Raw genomic sequence first — 18388 nt, forward strand, 5'->3', positions numbered from 1 at the left:
ATTAAGGAGGCCATTTAGTCAGCAGCAGCAGAAGTCCTGTGCCTGGACGCTCCAACAGGGGCCAGACACAAGCAGAAGCAGAAGCAGCAGAAGCAGCAGCAGCACCACCTTTTGTTTTTTGGCTGCAGCAGCAGCAAGGCCCACAGGGCTGGCTAGCTGGCTAGCCAGCAAGCAGGTAGCAATGAAAGTAGGAATCTTTCTTTTTAACCCTGTAAGGGGGTGGTGCACTGTACCCGAAGATACTGCCATATCGGGTCAATGCATAGGGCGACGGAAGCAAGCTTCGAAATCGGCCCCCGTTCTCAAAAATCCATTTAATATATGGTCCCCAGATAGGGGACGTATCAGATATTAAACTGATAAGAACAGATACTACACTTGATCTTAGCCAAAAGGCCGAGAAGCGATAACCGTGAAAGGGGCGGGCCCAACAAGGTCCCCTTCATGGGCACTATCACTGCTTGCTGTCAGGGAGGCTGCCAGACAATTTTCCATGCACACTCTGGGCTGGGGGGCAGTCAACCACCAGTACACACAGCAGAACCTAAACCCATACCATTATTGCTAAGCAGCAAGACAGGGGCCCATTGCACTCCCACGGGGCCTTTTTAAATGCAATCCATAACCCGGATTTGCCAGGAACCCTTCTTACTCCTCCTACTTGCATGTGACACTGGGCTTAGGATCTGCATAGGAAACACACACACAAGCACACACCTACCTTTGTTGCCTGCAGATGCCTCCTTGGCTGTCCCCAAACGGTATCAAACCAACACCCACGGGAAGATGTAAGCATAGAGGACATGCCTGCACCCCATTGGACTTACCTGTGTGGGTTAAATCCGGGTTATTTGACAACCTATGGCGGTGATGGTTCTGCTCAGGCAGAGCAGTGCTGATGCTCCTCATAAAGCTGTCGCTGCTGTGAAGGTTCTAGGTGACATCACAAATCCCTTTGGTTACATACACAACAAAGCTGGGTTGTTGTTGTTTACACTCTGCAAGGCCTGTGGAAGTGAGTGACATCATAGCACTGTAGTTCTGAGGGTTCAAGATGGATGCAACAATCTCCTGTTGCTTCTATGAAGGCCGTAATAGACGACATCACCAAACAGCTCCATAGTCACATACACAGCAAAGGAGAGATGTTGTTTACACCTAGTGATGTCAGTGGTATTGAGTGACATCACAGCACAGTGCTAAGGCTCCTGGGCCTGGACACAGCAGCGGCTGCAATATCTCAACGGAGAATACGTTTATATCTATGTGTGTGTGTGCGCATATATATATATATATATATATATATATATATATATATATATATATTTCTCCGCCGAAATCACTTTTAAACCCATTTCCACCTTTTTTTCCCTTCTCTTCCTCTTACTTTTTTTTCACGTTTTTTTACGTTTTTCTCCTTTTCGCCTCTTTTCTGGGCGTATTATTCTTCTTTTTCTTCTTTTTTTTCGTCTAATGCATACCCCATCAGTGCAGCAATGCTTATTCAATACCGCCAGCAGATGGAGACACTGGGGGATAATTTTCTAAGGATTTATACTGATTTTTCCTGTCTGAATTTGTCGCACAGAAAGTTGCAGGCCAAATATGTGTGACATTTCTGCGACTTTAGCTTCTAGAGCATTTTTACAACATTATACATAGGTGCTGAATACATAAAAAGCGACTGTTCAGCGACAGACAAGTCGCATCGGCTGAAAGTAGGCCAGAATGTCAGTCCATGTTGGAGCAGGTTTAGATACAGTCTAAAGCATAGATCTCAAAGTCTGTGCACAGAATTTAGCAAGGGCCTCGCACCTTCTGATGCATCAGGTAGGTGCACAATAGCATAGCCTAACCCTCTGTACTTTGGTCTATATTGATGCGGGACATAGACAGCCAGCTGATGACCAATCCATTAGTGCAATGGATGGCTGGAAGCATTTGTCTTTGCCTTTGCAATACCACAGAAGCAATGCATGGTCAATGTACAGCAATGACACACCTGTGTGAACAGCCAGGAGACCCCCCCCCCCCCCCCCCCCCATGTTATGTTACATAGTTACATAGTTAGTACGGTCGAAAAAAGACATATGTCCATCACGTTCAACCAGGGAATTAAGGGGTAGGGGTGTGGCGCGATATTGGGGAAGGGATGAGATTTTATATTTCTTCATAAGCATTAATCTTATTTTGTCAATTAGGAACATTCAGCACCCACCCGCTATCAAGGCAGCTGCCTATCATGTCATGCCCTACCTGCACAGGTGTGCTGGCTACTCAAATGATCCAATTAAGGAGGCCATTTAGTCAGCAGCAGCAGAAGTCCTGTGCCTGGACGCTCCAACAGGGGCCAGACACAAGCAGAAGCAGCAGAAGCAGCAGCAGCACCACCTTTTGTTTTTTGGCTGCAGCAGCAGCAAGGCCCACAGGGCTGGCTAGCTGGCTAGCCAGCAAGCAGGTAGCAATGAAAGTAGGAATCTTTCTTTTTAACCCTGTAAGGGGGTGGTGCACTGTACCCGAAGATACTGCCATATCGGGTCAATGCATAGGGCGACGGAAGCAAGCTTCGAAATCGGCCCCCGTTCTCAAAAATCCATTTAATATATGGTCCCCAGATAGGGGACGTATCAGATATTAAACTGATAAGAACAGATACTACACTTGATCTTAGCCAAAAGGCCGAGAAGCGATAACCGTGAAAGGGGCGGGCCCAACAAGGTCCCCTTCATGGGCACTATCACTGCTTGCTGTCAGGGAGGCTGCCAGACAATTTTCCATGCACACTCTGGGCTGGGGGGCAGTCAACCACCAGTACACACAGCAGAACCTAAACCCATACCATTATTGCTAAGCAGCAAGACAGGGGCCCATTGCACTCCCACGGGGCCTTTTTAAATGCAATCCATAACCCGGATTTGCCAGGAACCCTTCTTACTCCTCCTACTTGCATGTGACACTGGGCTTAGGATCTGCATAGGAAACACACACACAAGCACACACCTACCTTTGTTGCCTGCAGATGCCTCCTTGGCTGTCCCCAAACGGTATCAAACCAACACCCACGGGAAGCTGTAAGCATAGAGGACATGCCTGCACCCCATTGGACTTACCTGTGTGGGTTAAATCCGGGTTATTTGACAACCTATGGCGGTGATGGTTCTGCTCAGGCAGAGCAGTGCTGATGCTCCTCATAAAGCTGTCGCTGCTGTGAAGGTTCTAGGTGACATCACAAATCCCTTTGGTTACATACACAACAAAGCTGGGTTGTTGTTGTTTACACTCTGCAAGGCCTGTGGAAGTGAGTGACATCATAGCACTGTAGTTCTGAGGGTTCAAGATGGATGCAACAATCTCCTGTTGCTTCTATGAAGGCCGTAATAGACGACATCACCAAACAGCTCCATAGTCACATACACAGCAAAGGAGAGATGTTGTTTACACCTAGTGATGTCAGTGGTATTGAGTGACATCACAGCACAGTGCTAAGGCTCCTGGGCCTGGACACAGCAGCGGCTGCAATATCTCAACGGAGAATACGTTTATATCTATGTGTGTGTGTGCGCATATATATATATATATATATATATATATATATATATATATATATTTCTCCGCCGAAATCACTTTTAAACCCATTTCCACCTTTTTTTCCCTTCTCTTCCTCTTACTTTTTTTTCACGTTTTTTTACGTTTTTCTCCTTTTCGCCTCTTTTCTGGGCGTATTATTCTTCTTTTTCTTCTTTTTTTTCGTCTAATGCATACCCCATCAGTGCAGCAATGCTTATTCAATACCGCCAGCAGATGGAGACACTGGGGGATAATTTTCTAAGGATTTATACTGATTTTTCCTGTCTGAATTTGTCGCACAGAAAGTTGCAGGCCAAATATGTGTGACATTTCTGCGACTTTAGCTTCTAGAGCATTTTTACAACATTATACATAGGTGCTGAATACATAAAAAGCGACTGTTCAGCGACAGACAAGTCGCATCGGCTGAAAGTAGGCCAGAATGTCAGTCCATGTTGGAGCAGGTTTAGATACAGTCTAAAGCATAGATCTCAAAGTCTGTGCACAGAATTTAGCAAGGGCCTCGCACCTTCTGATGCATCAGGTAGGTGCACAATAGCATAGCCTAACCCTCTGTACTTTGGTCTATATTGATGCGGGACATAGACAGCCAGCTGATGACCAATCCATTAGTGCAATGGATGGCTGGAAGCATTTGTCTTTGCCTTTGCAATACCACAGAAGCAATGCATGGTCAATGTACAGCAATGACACACCTGTGTGAACAGCCAGGAGACCCCCCCCCCCCCCCCATGTTATGTTACATAGTTACATAGTTAGTACGGTCGAAAAAAGACATATGTCCATCACGTTCAACCAGGGAATTAAGGGGTAGGGGTGTGGCGCGATATTGGGGAAGGGATGAGATTTTATATTTCTTCATAAGCATTAATCTTATTTTGTCAATTAGGAACATTCAGCACCCACCCGCTATCAAGGCAGCTGCCTATCATGTCATGCCCTACCTGCACAGGTGTGCTGGCTACTCAAATGATCCAATTAAGGAGGCCATTTAGTCAGCAGCAGCAGAAGTCCTGTGCCTGGACGCTCCAACAGGGGCCAGACACAAGCAGAAGCAGCAGAAGCAGCAGCAGCACCACCTTTTGTTTTTTGGCTGCAGCAGCAGCAAGGCCCACAGGGCTGGCTAGCTGGCTAGCCAGCAAGCAGGTAGCAATGAAAGTAGGAATCTTTCTTTTTAACCCTGTAAGGGGGTGGTGCACTGTACCCGAAGATACTGCCATATCGGGTCAATGCATAGGGCGACGGAAGCAAGCTTCGAAATCGGCCCCCGTTCTCAAAAATCCATTTAATATATGGTCCCCAGATAGGGGACGTATCAGATATTAAACTGATAAGAACAGATACTACACTTGATCTTAGCCAAAAGGCCGAGAAGCGATAACCGTGAAAGGGGCGGGCCCAACAAGGTCCCCTTCATGGGCACTATCACTGCTTGCTGTCAGGGAGGCTGCCAGACAATTTTCCATGCACACTCTGGGCTGGGGGGCAGTCAACCACCAGTACACACAGCAGAACCTAAACCCATACCATTATTGCTAAGCAGCAAGACAGGGGCCCATTGCACTCCCACGGGGCCTTTTTAAATGCAATCCATAACCCGGATTTGCCAGGAACCCTTCTTACTCCTCCTACTTGCATGTGACACTGGGCTTAGGATCTGCATAGGAAACACACACACAAGCACACACCTACCTTTGTTGCTTGCAGATGCCTCCTTGGCTGTCCCCAAACGGTATCAAACCAACACCCACGGGAAGCTGTAAGCATAGAGGACATGCCTGCACCCCATTGGACTTACCTGTGTGGGTTAAATCCGGGTTATTTGACAACCTATGGCGGTGATGGTTCTGCTCAGGCAGAGCAGTGCTGATGCTCCTCATAAAGCTGTCGCTGCTGTGAAGGTTCTAGGTGACATCACAAATCCCTTTGGTTACATACACAACAAAGCTGGGTTGTTGTTGTTTACACTCTGCAAGGCCTGTGGAAGTGAGTGACATCATAGCACTGTAGTTCTGAGGGTTCAAGATGGATGCAACAATCTCCTGTTGCTTCTATGAAGGCCGTAATAGACGACATCACCAAACAGCTCCATAGTCACATACACAGCAAAGGAGAGATGTTGTTTACACCTAGTGATGTCAGTGGTATTGAGTGACATCACAGCACAGTGCTAAGGCTCCTGGGCCTGGACACAGCAGCGGCTGCAATATCTCAACGGAGAATACGTTTATATCTATGTGTGTGTGTGCGCATATATATATATATATATATATATATATATATATATATATATATATATATATATTCTCCGCCGAAATCACTTTTAAACCCATTTCCACCTTTTTTTCCCTTCTCTTCCTCTTACTTTTTTTTCACGTTTTTTTACGTTTTTCTCCTTTTCGCCTCTTTTCTGGGCGTATTATTCTTCTTTTTCTTCTTTTTTTTCGTCTAATGCATACCCCATCAGTGCAGCAATGCTTATTCAATACCGCCAGCAGATGGAGACACTGGGGGATAATTTTCTAAGGATTTATACTGATTTTTCCTGTCTGAATTTGTCGCACAGAAAGTTGCAGGCCAAATATGTGTGACATTTCTGCGACTTTAGCTTCTAGAGCATTTTTACAACATTATACATAGGTGCTGAATACATAAAAAGCGACTGTTCAGCGACAGACAAGTCGCATCGGCTGAAAGTAGGCCAGAATGTCAGTCCATGTTGGAGCAGGTTTAGATACAGTCTAAAGCATAGATCTCAAAGTCTGTGCACAGAATTTAGCAAGGGCCTCGCACCTTCTGATGCATCAGGTAGGTGCACAATAGCATAGCCTAACCCTCTGTACTTTGGTCTATATTGATGCGGGACATAGACAGCCAGCTGATGACCAATCCATTAGTGCAATGGATGGCTGGAAGCATTTGTCTTTGCCTTTGCAATACCACAGAAGCAATGCATGGTCAATGTACAGCAATGACACACCTGTGTGAACAGCCAGGAGACCCCCCCCATGTTATGTTACATAGTTACATAGTTAGTACGGTCGAAAAAAGACATATGTCCATCACGTTCAACCAGGGAATTAAGGGGTAGGGGTGTGGCGCGATATTGGGGAAGGGATGAGATTTTATATTTCTTCATAAGCATTAATCTTATTTTGTCAATTAGGAACATTCAGCACCCACCCGCTATCAAGGCAGCTGCCTATCATGTCATGCCCTACCTGCACAGGTGTGCTGGCTACTCAAATGATCCAATTAAGGAGGCCATTTAGTCAGCAGCAGCAGAAGTCCTGTGCCTGGACGCTCCAACAGGGGCCAGACACAAGCAGAAGCAGCAGAAGCAGCAGCAGCACCACCTTTTGTTTTTTGGCTGCAGCAGCAGCAAGGCCCACAGGGCTGGCTAGCTGGCTAGCCAGCAAGCAGGTAGCAATGAAAGTAGGAATCTTTCTTTTTAACCCTGTAAGGGGGTGGTGCACTGTACCCGAAGATACTGCCATATCGGGTCAATGCATAGGGCGACGGAAGCAAGCTTCGAAATCGGCCCCCGTTCTCAAAAATCCATTTAATATATGGTCCCCAGATAGGGGACGTATCAGATATTAAACTGATAAGAACAGATACTACACTTGATCTTAGCCAAAAGGCCGAGAAGCGATAACCGTGAAAGGGGCGGGCCCAACAAGGTCCCCTTCATGGGCACTATCACTGCTTGCTGTCAGGGAGGCTGCCAGACAATTTTCCATGCACACTCTGGGCTGGGGGGCAGTCAACCACCAGTACACACAGCAGAACCTAAACCCATACCATTATTGCTAAGCAGCAAGACAGGGGCCCATTGCACTCCCACAGGGCCTTTTTAAATGCAATCCATAACCCGGATTTGCCAGGAACCCTTCTTACTCCTCCTACTTGCATGTGACACTGGGCTTAGGATCTGCATAGGAAACACACACACAAGCACACACCTACCTTTGTTGCCTGCAGATGCCTCCTTGGCTGTCCCCAAACGGTATCAAACCAACACCCACGGGAAGCTGTAAGCATAGAGGACATGCCTGCACCCCATTGGACTTACCTGTGTGGGTTAAATCCGGGTTATTTGACAACCTATGGCGGTGATGGTTCTGCTCAGGCAGAGCAGTGCTGATGCTCCTCATAAAGCTGTCGCTGCTGTGAAGGTTCTAGGTGACATCACAAATCCCTTTGGTTACATACACAACAAAGCTGGGTTGTTGTTGTTTACACTCTGCAAGGCCTGTGGAAGTGAGTGACATCATAGCACTGTAGTTCTGAGGGTTCAAGATGGATGCAACAATCTCCTGTTGCTTCTATGAAGGCCGTAATAGACGACATCACCAAACAGCTCCATAGTCACATACACAGCAAAGGAGAGATGTTGTTTACACCTAGTGATGTCAGTGGTATTGAGTGACATCACAGCACAGTGCTAAGGCTCCTGGGCCTGGACACAGCAGCGGCTGCAATATCTCAACGGAGAATACGTTTATATCTATGTGTGTGTGTGCGCATATATATATATATATATATATATATATATATATATATATATCTCCGCCGAAATCACTTTTAAACCCATTTCCACCTTTTTTTCCCTTCTCTTCCTCTTACTTTTTTTTCACGTTTTTTTACGTTTTTCTCCTTTTCGCCTCTTTTCTGGGCGTATTATTCTTCTTTTTCTTCTTTTTTTTCGTCTAATGCATACCCCATCAGTGCAGCAATGCTTATTCAATACCGCCAGCAGATGGAGACACTGGGGGATAATTTTCTAAGGATTTATACTGATTTTTCCTGTCTGAATTTGTCGCACAGAAAGTTGCAGGCCAAATATGTGTGACATTTCTGCGACTTTAGCTTCTAGAGCATTTTTACAACATTATACATAGGTGCTGAATACATAAAAAGCGACTGTTCAGCGACAGACAAGTCGCATCGGCTGAAAGTAGGCCAGAATGTCAGTCCATGTTGGAGCAGGTTTAGATACAGTCTAAAGCATAGATCTCAAAGTCTGTGCACAGAATTTAGCAAGGGCCTCGCACCTTCTGATGCATCAGGTAGGTGCACAATAGCATAGCCTAACCCTCTGTACTTTGGTCTATATTGATGCGGGACATAGACAGCCAGCTGATGACCAATCCATTAGTGCAATGGATGGCTGGAAGCATTTGTCTTTGCCTTTGCAATACCACAGAAGCAATGCATGGTCAATGTACAGCAATGACACACCTGTGTGAACAGCCAGGAGACCCCCCCCCCCCCCCCATGTTATGTTACATAGTTACATAGTTAGTACGGTCGAAAAAAGACATATGTCCATCACGTTCAACCAGGGAATTAAGGGGTAGGGGTGTGGCGCGATATTGGGGAAGGGATGAGATTTTATATTTCTTCATAAGCATTAATCTTATTTTGTCAATTAGGAACATTCAGCACCCACCCGCTATCAAGGCAGCTGCCTATCATGTCATGCCCTACCTGCACAGGTGTGCTGGCTACTCAAATGATCCAATTAAGGAGGCCATTTAGTCAGCAGCAGCAGAAGTCCTGTGCCTGGACGCTCCAACAGGGGCCAGACACAAGCAGAAGCAGAAGCAGCAGAAGCAGCAGCAGCACCACCTTTTGTTTTTTGGCTGCAGCAGCAGCAAGGCCCACAGGGCTGGCTAGCTGGCTAGCCAGCAAGCAGGTAGCAATGAAAGTAGGAATCTTTCTTTTTAACCCTGTAAGGGGGTGGTGCACTGTACCCGAAGATACTGCCATATCGGGTCAATGCATAGGGCGACGGAAGCAAGCTTCGAAATCGGCCCCCGTTCTCAAAAATCCATTTAATATATGGTCCCCAGATAGGGGACGTATCAGATATTAAACTGATAAGAACAGATACTACACTTGATCTTAGCCAAAAGGCCGAGAAGCGATAACCGTGAAAGGGGCGGGCCCAACAAGGTCCCCTTCATGGGCACTATCACTGCTTGCTGTCAGGGAGGCTGCCAGACAATTTTCCATGCACACTCTGGGCTGGGGGGCAGTCAACCACCAGTACACACAGCAGAACCTAAACCCATACCATTATTGCTAAGCAGCAAGACAGGGGCCCATTGCACTCCCACGGGGCCTTTTTAAATGCAATCCATAACCCGGATTTGCCAGGAACCCTTCTTACTCCTCCTACTTGCATGTGACACTGGGCTTAGGATCTGCATAGGAAACACACACACAAGCACACACCTACCTTTGTTGCCTGCAGATGCCTCCTTGGCTGTCCCCAAACGGTATCAAACCAACACCCACGGGAAGCTGTAAGCATAGAGGACATGCCTGCACCCCATTGGACTTACCTGTGTGGGTTAAATCTGGGTTATTTGACAACCTATGGCGGTGATGGTTCTGCTCAGGCAGAGCAGTGCTGATGCTCCTCATAAAGCTGTCGCTGCTGTGAAGGTTCTAGGTGACATCACAAATCCCTTTGGTTACATACACAACAAAGCTGGGTTGTTGTTGTTTACACTCTGCAAGGCCTGTGGAAGTGAGTGACATCATAGCACTGTAGTTCTGAGGGTTCAAGATGGATGCAACAATCTCCTGTTGCTTCTATGAAGGCCGTAATAGACGACATCACCAAACAGCTCCATAGTCACATACACAGCAAAGGAGAGATGTTGTTTACACCTAGTGATGTCAGTGGTATTGAGTGACATCACAGCACAGTGCTAAGGCTCCTGGGCCTGGACACAGCAGCGGCTGCAATATCTCAACGGAGAATACGTTTATATCTATGTGTGTGTGTGCGCATATATATATATATATATATATATATATATATATATATATATATATATTTCTCCGCCGAAATCACTTTTAAACCCATTTCCACCTTTTTTTCCCTTCTCTTCCTCTTACTTTTTTTTCACGTTTTTTTACGTTTTTCTCCTTTTCGCCTCTTTTCTGGGCGTATTATTCTTCTTTTTCTTCTTTTTTTTCGTCTAATGCATACCCCATCAGTGCAGCAATGCTTATTCAATAACGCCAGCAGATGGAGACACTGGGGGATAATTTTCTAAGGATTTATACTGATTTTTCCTGTCTGAATTTGTCGCACAGAAAGTTGCAGGCCAAATATGTGTGACATTTCTGCGACTTTAGCTTCTAGAGCATTTTTACAACATTATACATAGGTGCTGAATACATAAAAAGCGACTGTTCAGCGACAGACAAGTCGCATCGGCTGAAAGTAGGCCAGAATGTCAGTCCATGTTGGAGCAGGTTTAGATACAGTCTAAAGCATAGATCTCAAAGTCTGTGCACAGAATTTAGCAAGGGCCTCGCACCTTCTGATGCATCAGGTAGGTGCACAATAGCATAGCCTAACCCTCTGTACTTTGGTCTATATTGATGCGGGACATAGACAGCCAGCTGATGACCAATCCATTAGTGCAATGGATGGCTGGAAGCATTTGTCTTTGCCTTTGCAATACCACAGAAGCAATGCATGGTCAATGTACAGCAATGACACACCTGTGTGAACAGCCAGGAGACCCCCCCATGTTATGTTACATAGTTACATAGTTAGTACGGTCGAAAAAAGACATATGTCCATCACGTTCAACCAGGGAATTAAGGGGTAGGGGTGTGGCGCGATATTGGGGAAGGGATGAGATTTTATATTTCTTCATAAGCATTAATCTTATTTTGTCAATTAGGAACATTCAGCACCCACCCGCTATCAAGGCAGCTGCCTATCATGTCATGCCCTACCTGCACAGGTGTGCTGGCTACTCAAATGATCCAATTAAGGAGGCCATTTAGTCAGCAGCAGCAGAAGTCCTGTGCCTGGACGCTCCAACAGGGGCCAGACACAAGCAGAAGCAGAAGCAGCAGAAGCAGCAGCAGCACCACCTTTTGTTTTTTGGCTGCAGCAGCAGCATGGCCCACAGGGCTGGCTAGCTGGCTAGCCAGCAAGCAGGTAGCAATGAAAGTAGGAATCTTTCTTTTTAACCCTGTAAGGGGGTGGTGCACTGTACCCGAAGATACTGCCATATCGGGTCAATGCATAGGGCGACGGAAGCAAGCTTCGAAATCGGCCCCCGTTCTCAAAAATCCATTTAATATATGGTCCCCAGATAGGGGACGTATCAGATATTAAACTGATAAGAACAGATACTACACTTGATCTTAGCCAAAAGGCCGAGAAGCGATAACCGTGAAAGGGGCGGGCCCAACAAGGTCCCCTTCATGGGCACTATCACTGCTTGCTGTCAGGGAGGCTGCCAGACAATTTTCCATGCACACTCTGGGCTGGGGGGCAGTCAACCACCAGTACACACAGCAGAACCTAAACCCATACCATTATTGCTAAGCAGCAAGACAGGGGCCCATTGCACTCCCACGGGGCCTTTTTAAATGCAATCCATAACCCGGATTTGCCAGGAACCCTTCTTACTCCTCCTACTTGCATGTGACACTGGGCTTAGGATCTGCATAGGAAACACACACACAAGCACACACCTACCTTTGTTGCCTGCAGATGCCTCCTTGGCTGTCCCCAAACGGTATCAAACCAACACCCACGGGAAGCTGTAAGCATAGAGGACATGCCTGCACCCCATTGGACTTACCTGTGTGGGTTAAATCCGGGTTATTTGACAACCTATGGCGGTGATGGTTCTGCTCAGGCAGAGCAGTGCTGATGCTCCTCATAAAGCTGTCGCTGCTGTGAAGGTTCTAGGTGACATCACAAATCCCTTTGGTTACATACACAACAAAGCTGGGTTGTTGTTGTTTACACTCTGCAAGGCCTGTGGAAGTGAGTGACATCATAGCACTGTAGTTCTGAGGGTTCAAGATGGATGCAACAATCTCCTGTTGCTTCTATGAAGGCCGTAATAGACGACATCACCAAACAGCTCCATAGTCACATACACAGCAAAGGAGAGATGTTGTTTACACCTAGTGATGTCAGTGGTATTGAGTGACATCACAGCACAGTGCTAAGGCTCCTGGGCCTGGACACAGCAGCGGCTGCAATATCTCAACGGAGAATACGTTTATATCTATGTGTGTGTGTGCGCATATATATATATATATATATATATATATATATATATATATATATATTTCTCCGCCGAAATCACTTTTAAACCCATTTCCACCTTTTTTTCCCTTCTCTTCCTCTTACTTTTTTTTCACGTTTTTTTACGTTTTTCTCCTTTTCGCCTCTTTTCTGGGCGTATTATTCTTCTTTTTCTTCTTTTTTTTCGTCTAATGCATACCCCATCAGTGCAGCAATGCTTATTCAATACCGCCAGCAGATGGAGACACTGGGGGATAATTTTCTAAGGATTTATACTGATTTTTCCTGTCTGAATTTGTCGCACAGAAAGTTGCAGGCCAAATATGTGTGACATTTCTGCGACTTTAGCTTCTAGAGCATTTTTACAACATTATACATAGGTGCTGAATACATAAAAAGCGACTGTTCAGCGACAGACAAGTCGCATCGGCTGAAAGTAGGCCAGAATGTCAGTCCATGTTGGAGCAGGTTTAGATACAGTCTAAAGCATAGATCTCAAAGTCTGTGCACAGAATTTAGCAAGGGCCTCGCACCTTCTGATGCATCAGGTAGGTGCACAATAGCATAGCCTAACCCTCTGTACTTTGGTCTATATTGATGCGGGACATAGACAGCCAGCTGATGACCAATCCATTAGTGCAATGGATGGCTGGAAGCATTTGTCTTTGCCTTTGCAATACCACAGAAGCAATGCATGGTCAATGTACAGCAATGACACACCTGTGTGAACAGCCAGGAGACCCCCCCCCCCCCCCCCCATGTTATGTTACATAGTTACATAGTTAGTACGGTCGAAAAAAGACATATGTCCATCACGTTCAACCAGGGAATTAAGGGGTAGGGGTGTGGCGCGATATTGGGGAAGGGATGAGATTTTATATTTCTTCATAAGCATTAATCTTATTTTGTCAATTAGGAACATTCAGCACCCACCCGCTATCAAGGCAGCTGCCTATCATGTCATGCCCTACCTGCACAGGTGTGCTGGCTACTCAAATGATCCAATTAAGGAGGCCATTTAGTCAGCAGCAGCAGAAGTCCTGTGCCTGGACGCTCCAACAGGGGCCAGACACAAGCAGAAGCAGAAGCAGCAGAAGCAGCAGCAGCACCACCTTTTGTTTTTTGGCTGCAGCAGCAGCAAGGCCCACAGGGCTGGCTAGCTGGCTAGCCAGCAAGCAGGTAGCAATGAAAGTAGGAATCTTTCTTTTTAACCCTGTAAGGGGGTGGTGCACTGTACCCGAAGATACTGCCATATCGGGTCAATGCATAGGGCGACGGAAGCAAGCTTCGAAATCGGCCCCCGTTCTCAAAAATCCATTTAATATATGGTCCCCAGATAGGGGACGTATCAGATATTAAACTGATAAGAACAGATACTACACTTGATCTTAGCCAAAAGGCCGAGAAGCGATAACCGTGAAAGGGGCGGGCCCAACAAGGTCCCCTTCATGGGCACTATCACTGCTTGCTGTCAGGGAGGCTGCCAGACAATTTTCCATGCACACTCTGGGCTGGGGGGCAGTCAACCACCAGTACACACAGCAGAACCTAAACCCATACCATTATTGCTAAGCAGCAAGACAGGGGCCCATTGCACTCCCACGGGGCCTTTTTAAATGCAATCCATAACCCGGATTTGCCAGGAACCCTTCTTACTCCTCCTACTTGCATGTGACACTGGGCTTAGGATCTGCATAGGAAACACACACACAAGCACACACCTACCTTTGTTGCCTGCAGATGCCTCCTTGGCTGTCCCCAAACGGTATCAAACCAACACCCACGGGAAGCTGTAAGCATAGAGGACATGCCTGCACCCCATTGGACTTACCTGTGTGGGTTAAATCCGGGTTATTTGACAACCTATGGCGGTGATGGTTCTGCTCAGGCAGAGCAGTGCTGATGCTCCTCATAAAGCTGTCGCTGCTGTGAAGGTTCTAGGTGACATCACAAATCCCTTTGGTTACATACACAACAAAGCTGGGTTGTTGTTGTTTACACTCTGCAAGGCCTGTGGAAGTGAGTGACATCATAGCACTGTAGTTCTGAGGGTTCAAGATGGATGCAACAATCTCCTGTTGCTTCTATGAAGGCCGTAATAGACGACATCACCAAACAGCTCCATAGTCACATACACAGCAAAGGAGAGATGTTGTTTACACCTAGTGATGTCAGTGGTATTGAGTGACATCACAGCACAGTGCTAAGGCTCCTGGGCCTGGACACAGCAGCGGCTGCAATATCTCAACGGAGAATACGTTTATATCTATGTGTGTGTGTGCGCATATATATATATATATATATATATATATATATATATATATATATATATATTTCTCCGCCGAAATCACTTTTAAACCCATTTCCACCTTTTTTTCCCTTCTCTTCCTCTTACTTTTTTTTCACGTTTTTTTACGTTTTTCTCCTTTTCGCCTCTTTTCTGGGCGTATTATTCTTCTTTTTCTTCTTTTTTTTCGTCTAATGCATACCCCATCAGTGCAGCAATGCTTATTCAATACCGCCAGCAGATGGAGACACTGGGGGATAATTTTCTAAGGATTTATACTGATTTTTCCTGTCTGAATTTGTCGCACAGAAAGTTGCAGGCCAAATATGTGTGACATTTCTGCGACTTTAGCTTCTAGAGCATTTTTACAACATTATACATAGGTGCTGAATACATAAAAAGCGACTGTTCAGCGACAGACAAGTCGCATCGGCTGAAAGTAGGCCAGAATGTCAGTCCATGTTGAAGCAGGTTTAGATACAGTCTAAAGCATAGATCTCAAAGTCTGTGCACAGAATTTAGCAAGGGCCTCGCACCTTCTGATGCATCAGGTAGGTGCACAATAGCATAGCCTAACCCTCTGTACTTTGGTCTATATTGATGCGGGACATAGACAGCCAGCTGATGACCAATCCATTAGTGCAATGGATGGCTGGAAGCATTTGTCTTTGCCTTTGCAATACCACAGAAGCAATGCATGGTCAATGTACAGCAATGACACACCTGTGTGAACAGCCAGGAGACCCCCCCCCCCCCCCCCCATGTTATGTTACATAGTTACATAGTTAGTACGGTCGAAAAAAGACATATGTCCATCACGTTCAACCAGGGAATTAAGGGGTAGGGGTGTGGCGCGATATTGGGGAAGGGATGAGATTTTATATTTCTTCATAAGCATTAATCTTATTTTGTCAATTAGGAACATTCAGCACCCACCCGCTATCAAGGCAGCTGCCTATCATGTCATGCCCTACCTGCACAGGTGTGCTGGCTACTCAAATGATCCAATTAAGGAGGCCATTTAGTCAGCAGCAGCAGAAGTCCTGTGCCTGGACGCTCCAACAGGGGCCAGACACAAGCAGAAGCAGAAGCAGCAGAAGCAGCAGCAGCACCACCTTTTGTTTTTTGGCTGCAGCAGCAGCAAGGCCCACAGGGCTGGCTAGCTGGCTAGCCAGCAAGCAGGTAGCAATGAAAGTAGGAATCTTTCTTTTTAACCCTGTAAGGGGGTGGTGCACTGTACCCGAAGATACTGCCATATCGGGTCAATGCATAGGGCGACGGAAGCAAGCTTCGAAATCGGCCCCCGTTCTCAAAAATCCATTTAATATATGGTCCCCAGATAGGGGACGTATCAGATATTAAACTGATAAGAACAGATACTACACTTGATCTTAGCCAAAAGGCCGAGAAGCGATAACCGTGAAAGGGGCGGGCCCAACAAGGTCCCCTTCATGGGCACTATCACTGCTTGCTGTCAGGGAGGCTGCCAGACAATTTTCCATGCACACTCTGGGCTGGGGGGCAGTCAACCACCAGTACACACAGCAGAACCTAAACCCATACCATTATTGCTAAGCAGCAAGACAGGGGCCCATTGCACTCCCACGGGGCCTTTTTAAATGCAATCCATAACCCGGATTTGCCAGGAACCCTTCTTACTCCTCCTACTTGCATGTGACACTGGGCTTAGGATCTGCATAGGAAACACACACACAAGCACACACCTACCTTTGTTGCCTGCAGATGCCTCCTTGGCTGTCCCCAAACGGTATCAAACCAACACCCACGGGAAGCTGTAAGCATAGAGGACATGCCTGCACCCCATTGGACTTACCTGTGTGGGTTAAATCCGGGTTATTTGACAACCTATGGCGGTGATGGTTCTGCTCAGGCAGAGCAGTGCTGATGCTCCTCATAAAGCTGTCGCTGCTGTGAAGGTTCTAGGTGACATCACAAATCCCTTTGGTTACATACACAACAAAGCTGGGTTGTTGTTGTTTACACTCTGCAAGGCCTGTGGAAGTGAGTGACATCATAGCACTGTAGTTCTGAGGGTTCAAGATGGATGCAACAATCTCCTGTTGCTTCTATGAAGGCCGTAATAGACGACATCACCAAACAGCTCCATAGTCACATACACAGCAAAGGAGAGATGTTGTTTACACCTAGTGATGTCAGTGGTATTGAGTGACATCACAGCACAGTGCTAAGGCTCCTGGGCCTGGACACAGCAGCGGCTGCAATATCTCAACGGAGAATACGTTTATATCTATGTGTGTGTGTGCGCATATATATATATATATATATATATATATATATATATATATATATATTTCTCCGCCGAAATCACTTTTAAACCCATTTCCACCTTTTTTTCCCTTCTCTTCCTCTTACTTTTTTTTCACGTTTTTTTACGTTTTTCTCCTTTTCGCCTCTTTTCTGGGCGTATTATTCTTCTTTTTCTTCTTTTTTTTCGTCTAATGCATACCCCATCAGTGCAGCAATGCTTATTCAATACCGCCAGCAGATGGAGACACTGGGGGATAATTTTCTAAGGATTTATACTGATTTTTCCTGTCTGAATTTGTCGCACAGAAAGTTGCAGGCCAAATATGTGTGACATTTCTGCGACTTTAGCTTCTAGAGCATTTTTACAACATTATACATAGGTGCTGAATACATAAAAAGCGACTGTTCAGCGACAGACAAGTCGCATCGGCTGAAAGTAGGCCAGAATGTCAGTCCATGTTGGAGCAGGTTTAGATACAGTCTAAAGCATAGATCTCAAAGTCTGTGCACAGAATTTAGCAAGGGCCTCGCACCTTCTAATGCATCAGGTAGGTGCACAATAGCATAGCCTAACCCTCTGTACTTTGGTCTATATTGATGCGGGACATAGACAGCCAGCTGATGACCAATCCATTAGTGCAATGGATGGCTGGAAGCATTTGTCTTTGCCTTTGCAATACCACAGAAGCAATGCATGGTCAATGTACAGCAATGACACACCTGTGTGAACAGCCAGGAGACCCCCCCCCCCCCCCCATGTTATGTTACATAGTTACATAGTTAGTACGGTCGAAAAAAGACATATGTCCATCACGTTCAACCAGGGAATTAAGGGGTAGGGGTGTGGCGCGATATTGGGGAAGGGATGAGATTTTATATTTCTTCATAAGCATTAATCTTATTTTGTCAATTAGGAACATTCAGCACCCACCCGCTATCAAGGCAGCTGCCTATCATGTCATGCCCTACCTGCACAGGTGTGCTGGCTACTCAAATGATCCAATTAAGGAGGCCATTTAGTCAGCAGCAGCAGAAGTCCTGTGCCTGGACGCTCCAACAGGGGCCAGACACAAGCAGAAGCAGAAGCAGCAGAAGCAGCAGCAGCACCACCTTTTGTTTTTTGGCTGCAGCAGCAGCAA

General features: G+C 46.2%; 8 non-coding genes across 8 annotated transcripts; all 8 read right to left on the bottom strand.

The window, feature by feature from the left end:
• Nucleotides 1-217: 217 nt before the first annotated feature.
• On the bottom strand, nt 218-408 carry LOC130321113 (U2 spliceosomal RNA). Its single transcript, XR_008866891.1, has one exon. It is a non-coding gene; the product is annotated as a U2 spliceosomal RNA (small nuclear RNA).
• A 2092-nt stretch (nt 409-2500) lies between these two features.
• On the bottom strand, nt 2501-2691 carry LOC130321114 (U2 spliceosomal RNA). The gene has a single exon (XR_008866892.1). It is a non-coding gene; the product is annotated as a U2 spliceosomal RNA (small nuclear RNA).
• Nucleotides 2692-4776: 2085 nt separating this feature from the next.
• On the bottom strand, nt 4777-4967 carry LOC130321115 (U2 spliceosomal RNA). Its single transcript, XR_008866893.1, has one exon. It is a non-coding gene; the product is annotated as a U2 spliceosomal RNA (small nuclear RNA).
• A 2086-nt stretch (nt 4968-7053) lies between these two features.
• Nucleotides 7054-7244, bottom strand: LOC130321116 (U2 spliceosomal RNA). The gene has a single exon (XR_008866894.1). It is a non-coding gene; the product is annotated as a U2 spliceosomal RNA (small nuclear RNA).
• Nucleotides 7245-9331: 2087 nt separating this feature from the next.
• Nucleotides 9332-9522, bottom strand: LOC130321118 (U2 spliceosomal RNA). Its single transcript, XR_008866896.1, has one exon. It is a non-coding gene; the product is annotated as a U2 spliceosomal RNA (small nuclear RNA).
• A 2086-nt stretch (nt 9523-11608) lies between these two features.
• LOC130321119 (U2 spliceosomal RNA) lies at nt 11609-11799 on the bottom strand. Its single transcript, XR_008866897.1, has one exon. It is a non-coding gene; the product is annotated as a U2 spliceosomal RNA (small nuclear RNA).
• A 2095-nt stretch (nt 11800-13894) lies between these two features.
• On the bottom strand, nt 13895-14085 carry LOC130321120 (U2 spliceosomal RNA). Its single transcript, XR_008866898.1, has one exon. It is a non-coding gene; the product is annotated as a U2 spliceosomal RNA (small nuclear RNA).
• Nucleotides 14086-16184: 2099 nt separating this feature from the next.
• Nucleotides 16185-16375, bottom strand: LOC130321121 (U2 spliceosomal RNA). The gene has a single exon (XR_008866899.1). It is a non-coding gene; the product is annotated as a U2 spliceosomal RNA (small nuclear RNA).
• Nucleotides 16376-18388: the final 2013 nt, after the last annotated feature.

The sequence above is a fragment of the Hyla sarda genome, unplaced genomic scaffold, assembly GCF_029499605.1.
Source record: "Hyla sarda isolate aHylSar1 unplaced genomic scaffold, aHylSar1.hap1 scaffold_223, whole genome shotgun sequence".
Lineage (NCBI taxonomy): Eukaryota > Metazoa > Chordata > Amphibia > Anura > Hylidae > Hyla > Hyla sarda.